At 40.4% G+C, this 8792-nt stretch overlaps 1 long non-coding RNA gene and 1 pseudogene across 5 annotated transcripts; both read left to right on the forward strand.

The window, feature by feature from the left end:
• The first annotated feature begins 618 nt into the window (after positions 1-618).
• LOC124692497 lies at positions 619-6462 on the forward strand. 5 transcript variants are annotated; one of them, XR_006999561.1, is made up of 14 exons: positions 619-734; positions 812-866; positions 1194-1323; positions 1708-1874; positions 2236-2300; positions 2424-2515; positions 2644-2846; positions 2973-3088; positions 3204-3293; positions 3378-3973; positions 4895-4959; positions 5079-5249; positions 5467-5590; positions 6388-6462. It is a non-coding gene; the product is annotated as an uncharacterized LOC124692497 (long non-coding RNA). The 5 variants fall into 5 exon arrangements; XR_006999560.1 differs by having other exon boundaries at positions 2998-3088; XR_006999558.1 differs by having other exon boundaries at positions 2644-3088.
• Positions 6463-7097: 635 nt separating this feature from the next.
• LOC124690253 lies at positions 7098-8224 on the forward strand (annotated as a pseudogene).
• The last annotated feature ends 568 nt before the right edge of the window (positions 8225-8792 follow it).

Consider the following 8792-nt stretch of genomic DNA (forward strand, 5'->3'; position numbering starts at 1 on the left):
TGCTGCACTCCCATGGAGCTCTCACAGCGCTTTGGATTTTCGGCCGTCCGATCGAGCTGACGTGGCGCGATCTCGGCCGTCGTTCCGTCCAGGGCGCTGAGGCCCTCCCGCAGACCCACGTTTTATCCACGGGTCGTGTGAAAGCCCGCGCGGCCCGTTCGCTCCGCTCTCACCCGCCTCGCACGTCCTCCTCTCCCCCTCGCGCCCCTCCCATCGCCGCCGCCGCCGCCAGCTCCCAATCGCTCGCGTACTCCTCCCGCCTCGAGCTCTACCCGCAGTTAGAGGCGCGGGCGCGCGGGGCCGCCGCCGCTGGTGGAAGTGCGTGCACGCGGGAGCGGCGCAGCCACGGCAACCGGCAGAGGCTCGGCCGCGCGGGGGTGCCGCCACCGATTTTCTTCAGATCTCGGTCGATTCTGGCCGTGTCCTCCGCCACCAGCTACAGGCACCAGCTCGTCTCATCCTCCTCTGTATCGCCGGCCCATGGGAGAAGCACGAGAGGGCGTGGGATGGAGTCTCTTTTCCGCCTGCAGCGGCACGTCGCGCGAGACCACGACCCGGTGGCGTGGAGGCTCGTGCTGCTCCCCGGTGTGTGGCGCGCCATCCTCGTCCGGCCGGACTGCATCAGCAGGTGCAGCCACCAGGGGCAGTCCGCATCCCCGCGGGGAGCGTCCTGGAGGGCGAGCAGGCAAGGATAGACCGGCTGTCTTCCCTCCTCTTCGTCCCTCACATACTCGGTAAGCCCCAATCCCTCTCTCTCTCCCTCCCTCTGTGTATATGCCCCCTGATTTGATGCATTATCCCCTCCTTTCAGGGCCTGTAGCACCACGTGATTTTCTCCATGAACCACTCCAAGATTTTCTCTGAAGGTGATTTCCTCTTCTGTTCTTCTTCTCAAAATCTGGAGAGAAAAGTAGTTGTTGGTACTATTTCTTATGATGAAGTTGGTTGTGGCTCTTCAAGCTGGTTGTAGCCCTTGAATAACTTGTGCATGAGAAGCTCCAGGACCTGCATAGTAGAATTTGATTCAGTTACTGAATCAGGAATACATGGGTCAAAGTTACCTGCTGTAATCACCATGATTTTATTTTAGGCATCCACTCTTATTTTAGATTTGCTCAGATATGCATGTCTCAATTCTAGATATATATCAAATAGGAATTCAGTCAATTTCTTATTTGCATGGCTTCTATCAGTTGCAGGTATTATCGAAAGCACGACCTCAAGGATCAAGGCAGAGGAGAAGCAAGTCAGCAAGGAGGGAAATCACAGAAGCTATCAAGAACAAAGGCTTCTTAGTTTCCATTACATGTATTGGTATTAAAGGTTTGTTTCTAGGTTACTCTATATGGCATACTAGAGTAATCTCTGAATTTAGCAGCATTGTACTGTTTGTTATATGTATTCAAGTACTTCCCTGTTGTCTCAAGAATGAAACAACAGAAATGCTCTCTTAAGAGTACAATGTATTTTCCTATTATTTTAGTTGGTTGCAGCAGTTCTTGCTAGGAAATAGTAAAAGAAGTACCTGTATTAGTTCTGGTCAAACCATGCAACTGTTCCTTCCAAAAATTCAATGTTTGTAATTTACAAATGATCCTAAATAATAGTTGGTTATAGTAAATAAATAGTAAAAACAGTATGGTTATAATAGTAAAAGCAATATGGAACCTCTTTATATTTACTTACTTGGACAGTGTTCTTCTGCAGTGTGTAGCCAGAAAAGGAAATCCAAGTGCAGCATCCTTACTTTAATTAGAAGAGGTAATAAGAACATGGATCTTGGTGCGTGGAGTCCACTCTTCAGGTACCAATGTTGCAGTAGGTAGGATCACAAGCTAGGATGAAGGAGCTATGCAGAGATCCAATCATAACAAGTACATTTTCGTCAATTCCTACTTCTCTTAAAAGATGGTACTTTTTTGGTCTTCAAAGCTATAGGTGTATATTATGAAAATTGTTAATGTGGTGTGAACCAGAAACCGCTATGAATTTCAAGCCTTTTCATTAATCTTCTTGACTTTTTGTTAAAACGGAAGTGAACTTGGTCCTAAACATACACTGACTATGATACTATCTCTTTTGTGTCATGGAGAACCGGAAACCCCTATGAATTTCAAGCATTTTCATCAATCTTCTTGACTTTTTGTTGAAACAGAAGTGAACTTGGTCCTAAACTTGCACCCTAGCTCTATTTTCCTTTGAAACTGAAACTTACTGCATGTTTACTTGGTGAAGATAGTGGACAGAGGAGAAGAGGCTAACATGGAATTAGACGATGGATCTTCCAAGATTCCTCAGGGGTAAGACCACCAAATTTCTCTATATTTTAAGTCGGCTATTGTCAGGTCAGCATTACATGTTTGTTTACATTATGATCCAAATCAGTGGTGATTGTCTAAATTGAATCTACATATGGTTCTCAGGCCATTAAAGCATGGCTTGGTTTCTTGCCCATATAAGACAATAATATTGAAGCATAAGATGTACATGATCAGCTTTATTCAATGGTGATGAGGTATCTTCTCTCTTTTCTGGTATCACAGCAATATTAGTGTCTTTCTAGAGTGTGTATAACCTATGCATATGTGTAGTTCGGAGCACAACTTCTTGGACCTCATAGTTAGCATGTTTCCAAAAAAACAGATTTTGCATTTGTCGAGGTAGGTTCTGACTTATGCGACAGCGGTTGGTGGCGCCCAGAGGGTTCCGCGGCTGGTAGCGCTGGCGGTTCAAAGTCGCGTAGGCGGTGCATCCACCGGCGCTCTACTTCTTTGTCGGAAGGAGCCGCTGACAGCACCGCCAGGCGTTATCCCGTCGGCTGGTTCGCCGTGTGGAGGCCACGCCAGGTGAGCTTAAGGATGCCGTGCCAGGTGCAGATTTCAGAGCTAAGGGGTTCCCAAACTCCCTAGATGTCGATTTTGGACCTTTTTGTTTTTGTAGTCAGTTTATGCCTTTAATTTCTTGAACCATAGGTGTTTGAGTTTTGATGTTCTGCAGCCAACAAGTGTTGCCTTTGCTATAGCGACATTGTTCATCCTATATCATTGAGTGAATACAACAGTCTCCGTGTCTTGGACTATTGCATCAGGTATACTCTTATTTTGTTATGGTTTGGGTTTATCTTTCTATTGAAAATAAGCTAGATGAGATGCTTTTCATCTTACAAAAAGTTTCCATTTGCGTCTGTCCATGTTTGTGTGCAGATTTTAGTGTGTGTATGCAATCCAAGAATACCCCGTCCTTCACGTCTGATTTTGCATTGCTTGATCTGTCAAGGGAATAAAAAATACAAGGTAATTGTTTCGTATGTTTTTCCATTCAGCCAATGACACTATCCCGCGCTTACTTTTCTTTCGACCTTTCCTACGTCACTGCAGATTTGTTAATGTGGAGAAGAAAAAAGGATCAAGAAAGGTTAAGTTATCCTTTCTGCATATCATTTAATAAAATCCCTATATTGTTCTAAGAAATTGATCTATAAATGATGCATTTGTGCCATCTAATTTAAAGTTCTTAGCTGCATGGAGGTGACAACACTTCTGAGATATTTGCGCTGGTTAACAAAGTAAAGTTCACCTATCTCATATTCTTGCTAATGGGTTACTATTCGAGCACTAACTATAGCCACTGTTGAGATACCTCCATATGTTTGCCCTATTGCTATCTTTATTACTTCCTTGCTATCTTGCATTATTCAGCAGATGTAATATATTGGCAATCACTAAAGATATGTACCAATTTAAAAGTAGGTACACACTTAGGGACTCTGTTTCCATAAGCAATTGAAGAAATGACTATGTTTTTTCGCAGAAGAATTAAAATCTGTTATAGTTTCCTTGCTGGTGCTTACGAAATGTAGAATTTCATGTACCTCCAATAGTGCATGAGTTGACGAAATGAGCATACCTGCAATATCAGAGAAGAACTTAATAAAACAGCTTCTCGAACTATGGTTATTCTGCATCCTTTAAAGGTTTGGCATTCTGTTCCTGCTGCAAACCACTCTATGACTTCACTCTTTAGAAGTTCCCAAAAAACTAGGCTTTAGAAGTTCCCAACAAACTTCCCCCCCAAAAAAAGTTCCTAACAAACTAATAGACTTCAACCTACTCAACATTCTTATCTCTTCTCTACTATGAACTAAACACATGTTATCATCGGATGCTGAAATAATAGTTTTTTATCAGCCATTACACTGTAAGCTATTTTACAAGGTACTAATGATATCAGGAAATTTTAACTTAACAGTGTGATTAGACATTTTGTGTTGGTTTCTGGAAAATTCTAGATAATATTACCGAGCATTGCTATCCCCAAGGTGGAATAATTTGGATCGCTGTGGTAGAATTATTTGGTTTCTCTAGGATATACATTGGTTGAATATACTGTATTTTCATACATGTACTGTATTTTCATGGATATTTTGTAACTCCTATATGTACATTCGTAAGCTGCGGATAAAATGGAAGGCAAAAATATGAAGTAAAGTTTAGGTAGCCTGTAACTCTGCATATCATACTGGATTCAATGTGTTCTATCTAGACTACAGAAATATTAGTATGGCATTCCACCATGTACGATAAAGAATAATAAGTTTTGTAATTTAAACTACCTAAATGTCTCCTGGTGCTTCCTACCATTTTCTTCCTACCTTCTCCTTAAGCCACACCATAATGTGTGCTCCACTCTCTGCATTTTTTCTATAAAGCTTTTCCCTGAGATTGCCTTGTAATCATTAGAAGAAAAATTAGCCGTCGGACGATGCTTATTGACAGCTAAAGCTGTTGATATTCCGCCTTCCCCACTTATTACATTGCTATGTTAATTTTCAGTCGTTTTGCCTAAAAAACAGAGAAGCAACATACATGAGCTTATTCTAAGTTCTGTATACCAGGAAAGCCTGGAGATGAAAGATAGCTTTCGTGTCTTCACATGTCCATGACGCAGCTCTTCTTTCAGGTTGCCTCTCTCCCTCCCCCATTTGTGTGTAACAGTCTAGAGAAATCTACGCAAGCCAACTGTTTGATGATATGTCTATGAGTCATCAAATTGTCCTTTTGCGTTTTTTTATGTTGTAGATGTTGCAGACACCGGCATCTACCATGGAGCTATTCATTTTGGTCATGTCATTGTACATCAGCAGCCCGCAATAAGCTGGGACTGCCTCCCTTGTGTGGGGATCAGTCATCTTCTCCTTCACCAGATTCATTGGCGTCGCCACGGACAAGATCTGCTCTTTGTCCTTCCATGTAAGAACACGGTCACTTCCCTTCTCTACTTGCCACCATTATTTGATCCGCGAAATTACTCCTATCTTCATTAGCAGCATCTTATTGAAATTACTGCTCATAAGAGAAGCCACGTATTTTAGATTTTAAGTGGAAAGGCTTCATCTCTTGTGCGTATAACATATGATGCAAGGTGTGTCAGTGTTCTTTTTGGATAATATTTCTGGTTGTTGTGTAGGTTTTGCGCAGATTTATGTGATGGATTTTGGCAATGAAACATCAATTATGTCCTTGCCAGTGCCGTAAATGAACCGAGAAACTACAGTAGGTATGGATGCAGTATTTGTACTCCAGCTGATCAGGTTTGTCTTTTACTTTTTTCATATGGATGAAAAAGATAGGTTAATATTGGTTGTTCATATTCATGTTTGTCTGTCCAAGTAAAAACAGAAGGAACCAGATTATTTTGTAGCCTGGTTTTCAGTTATTCTTTGTTTCAGTGAGTTTTTTTGTGTGGATCCAACTATTAAATTGTGTGGAGCATGTAAGAAATGCGCTGATGTTTGTTTGTCTATTGTACAGATATATATTATATATATTCTAAGTTAATTCGTCAATTATATGAAGCCTTTTTCTCAACTGTTTTGGTGTTCTATACCACAGAATGCCACATTCTAATATGGTCTATTTGTGAACTCATAGAGATTTGCCTGTCGATCCTGTTACATATTTTGATTCCCTTCTCCTCTTCCACTAGGATTCAACATTCATAAGAAATCACTAAAGGGTATTCATACTACTTACTGCCCACTATGCTTACTTACATGCGTATAGCATTACAATTAAATCATTTGTATAAAAGTTTCCATGTAGACTTTGACATGAACAGAATCCCATCCTGTAGACTAAATGTTCTAGCTATTAAATTGTGTTTGAAGATTTTTTCAATCATCATCTATTTTGTTTGTTGGTGCCTCTTTGATAGGTACGAGGTTGCCTCTTTGATACCATCCTTTTATTCCTTTTTTTTTTAGAAACTCCTTTTATTCCTATTAGAACTACCTTTTTGTCATGTTTCTTATTAACTATATATTTTTGATGCTTAGCATGGATAAATGAAAATTCTCATGTTTGACAAATTATGAGTTTTCCATTACAGAGGTCTGATGAATCTTGCTGGTGATTTTGGTTAAATTTGCTTTGCTATCAGTGTTAGATGGAGAAGGTAATTTTTTATTTGTACTACTAGCATGAGCCGTGATGAATTGCAGCACACTTTATCATTGATTTATTCTATATCAGGAATTATTCTATATCTGTATATCACATTGTCTTCAAAGGAAGAGATTAGTGATTCATGTATGCACTTCTTCCATTTATGTCTAGAGCCATTGTATCCGTCGAACATCTGAATGAATTTTGTAGTACGTATATGTTATTTTAAGTTGCTGCCTTTCACCGCCTCGATTTGATGCCAACCGGTGCTTAGATCTTAGGGTTCACATGGGGAAACTTCTGGAATAAACAAAGGTCCTGAAAGTAAATGAAAAGTAGTTTCCTTGATATTTTAGGCACTTGAGATAGTAAACCAGTATATTCAGCACCGAATTCAGAGTGTTCTTGCATACCATATTAATTGTTGAAATCTGGTTCTTTAAAAGCTCCCTTGACTTTTCTTTAAAAACAAAAAACGTGAAATATGCCTTGACCTCAATGACTACGTGCTCCTATTTTTATATGGTATAAAGGTGTATTTTGGAGCATCGTGCATGATATGTTCCAATTCATACTTCCTTGTGTTGTTGGTGTTCTTCAGCTAATTCAAACTTCAAATGCAGTGCCAGTGTCTTCGGAGTGTCAACACAATCAATGCAGTGTTCGTATCATTCTAGAAGAAATAGTGTTCCGACGATTCTCTTGATGATGCAAAGACGTCTTTATGAACAAGGTGGTCTTCGGGTATGATGTCTTAGCATTTTAATTAATGTTTACTTGTCTTTTCAATCAGTGTTCCCGTAGTTTTTTCTGAGTTCTGACCACATTAATAATGTTTTGTTTTTTTACTTTGCGGATGTAAGGTATCTTTCATATAAATGCAGAAAATAGTCAGGAAGAGTTTGTGAGAGATCAGTTAAATAGTGGAACTGTGCCAGATGGCATTGATGTTCATTCTTTGGCAGGTCTAATCAAAGTAAGCTTCCTTCTGTCATGTAGCTTATGACAATCCATTGAGATTACCACTCAAGAGATTTATTATTGATGTGCTTATCTTCAATAGTCGGATTACGTATCAACACTTGCCGGAGAATCGAGAGTTTCTTTTTAATGGAAATCAACCTTGTTTTTCAAATGTAAACCAAAGTTGTGATTATTCTATACAACAAACTTTGTTGCAGAATATAATGCTGCTTTTCAGCGCAGTTATGTGGTGCGGTTAACTGATTTGACACCACAATTTTTTGTCCTCAATTAGTCAACTTTCGTTGGCAAAACAGTACTCCTAATAATAAAAGTTATACTCAATGTTTCATATATTTCCGATCTTTTCAGGCCTGGTTTAGGGAATTGCCGAGTGGGGTGCTGGACTCTATCCCACCTGAACAGGTGATGCAATGCCAATCCGAAGAGGACTGCTCGGGTTGCCAAATGCCTTCCACCAACTGAAGCAGCCTTACTTGACTGGGCTGTTAATTTGATGGCTGATGTTGTCCAAGAAGAACAGATAAACAAGATGAATGATCACAATGTTGCTATGGTTTTCGCACCAAATATGACCCAGGTAACATGTTTTCCTGACAGAAAGATAGCAACTATCATTTTAGTGGATGCTAATTCTTGCACACATGTAAATGCAGATGGACGATCCTTTGACTGCAGTAATGTATGCGGTACAAGTGATGAATTTCCTCAAGATGCTTATACGGAAAACCCTCAAGGATAGAGAAGAGTCCAACCTCGGAAGATGCTTCTTTGCCACAAAAGGACCCGTCCGATGAAAACGGGCATCGGAACCCAAGTTTCCCTGTTAATTCTCAACCTGAAGAACTATCAGGGCGTTCTTCTTTCGTCACGGAGGAGCCCCTTCGTGCAGTCCTACACACAGCCCCGAAGATAAAAAAAATCCAAAAATCTCATTTACGTGCAGTTTTTTATTTGTTTTGGATATCAATGCACTCGAAACTTCTAAAAGAAATGGGCAGTGTATCTTTCTTGAGTTTGATATGCGTAAAATTCACAACAATAATTCATGTGTTCCATGCCGAAAATGCAGGTTGTTGGTAAATTGACAAGCATCAGGCTGCATATTCAGCGAACATGCGTGTGGTCGGAGAATCAAGGAGCTTATCTACATGCGAGTGTAGAACTGGTACAAGGATCAATTCATTTTTTTCCTTCATATACAAATCTTTGAAAGCCCGTGTGCCGTTAGTTACTGTAGTAGCACATGTGTTGTTTATTCTTCCGTAAAATAAACAGTAGTTATCATATGTCGGCACCCTTACGTTTGTATTCGGGTACATCCCGATATAGATGACAGGATTCACCGATGCAACTTTTGTAACT

Source organism: Lolium rigidum, chromosome 2, assembly GCF_022539505.1.
Source record: "Lolium rigidum isolate FL_2022 chromosome 2, APGP_CSIRO_Lrig_0.1, whole genome shotgun sequence".
NCBI classification, from domain to species: Eukaryota; Viridiplantae; Streptophyta; class Magnoliopsida; order Poales; family Poaceae; genus Lolium; species Lolium rigidum.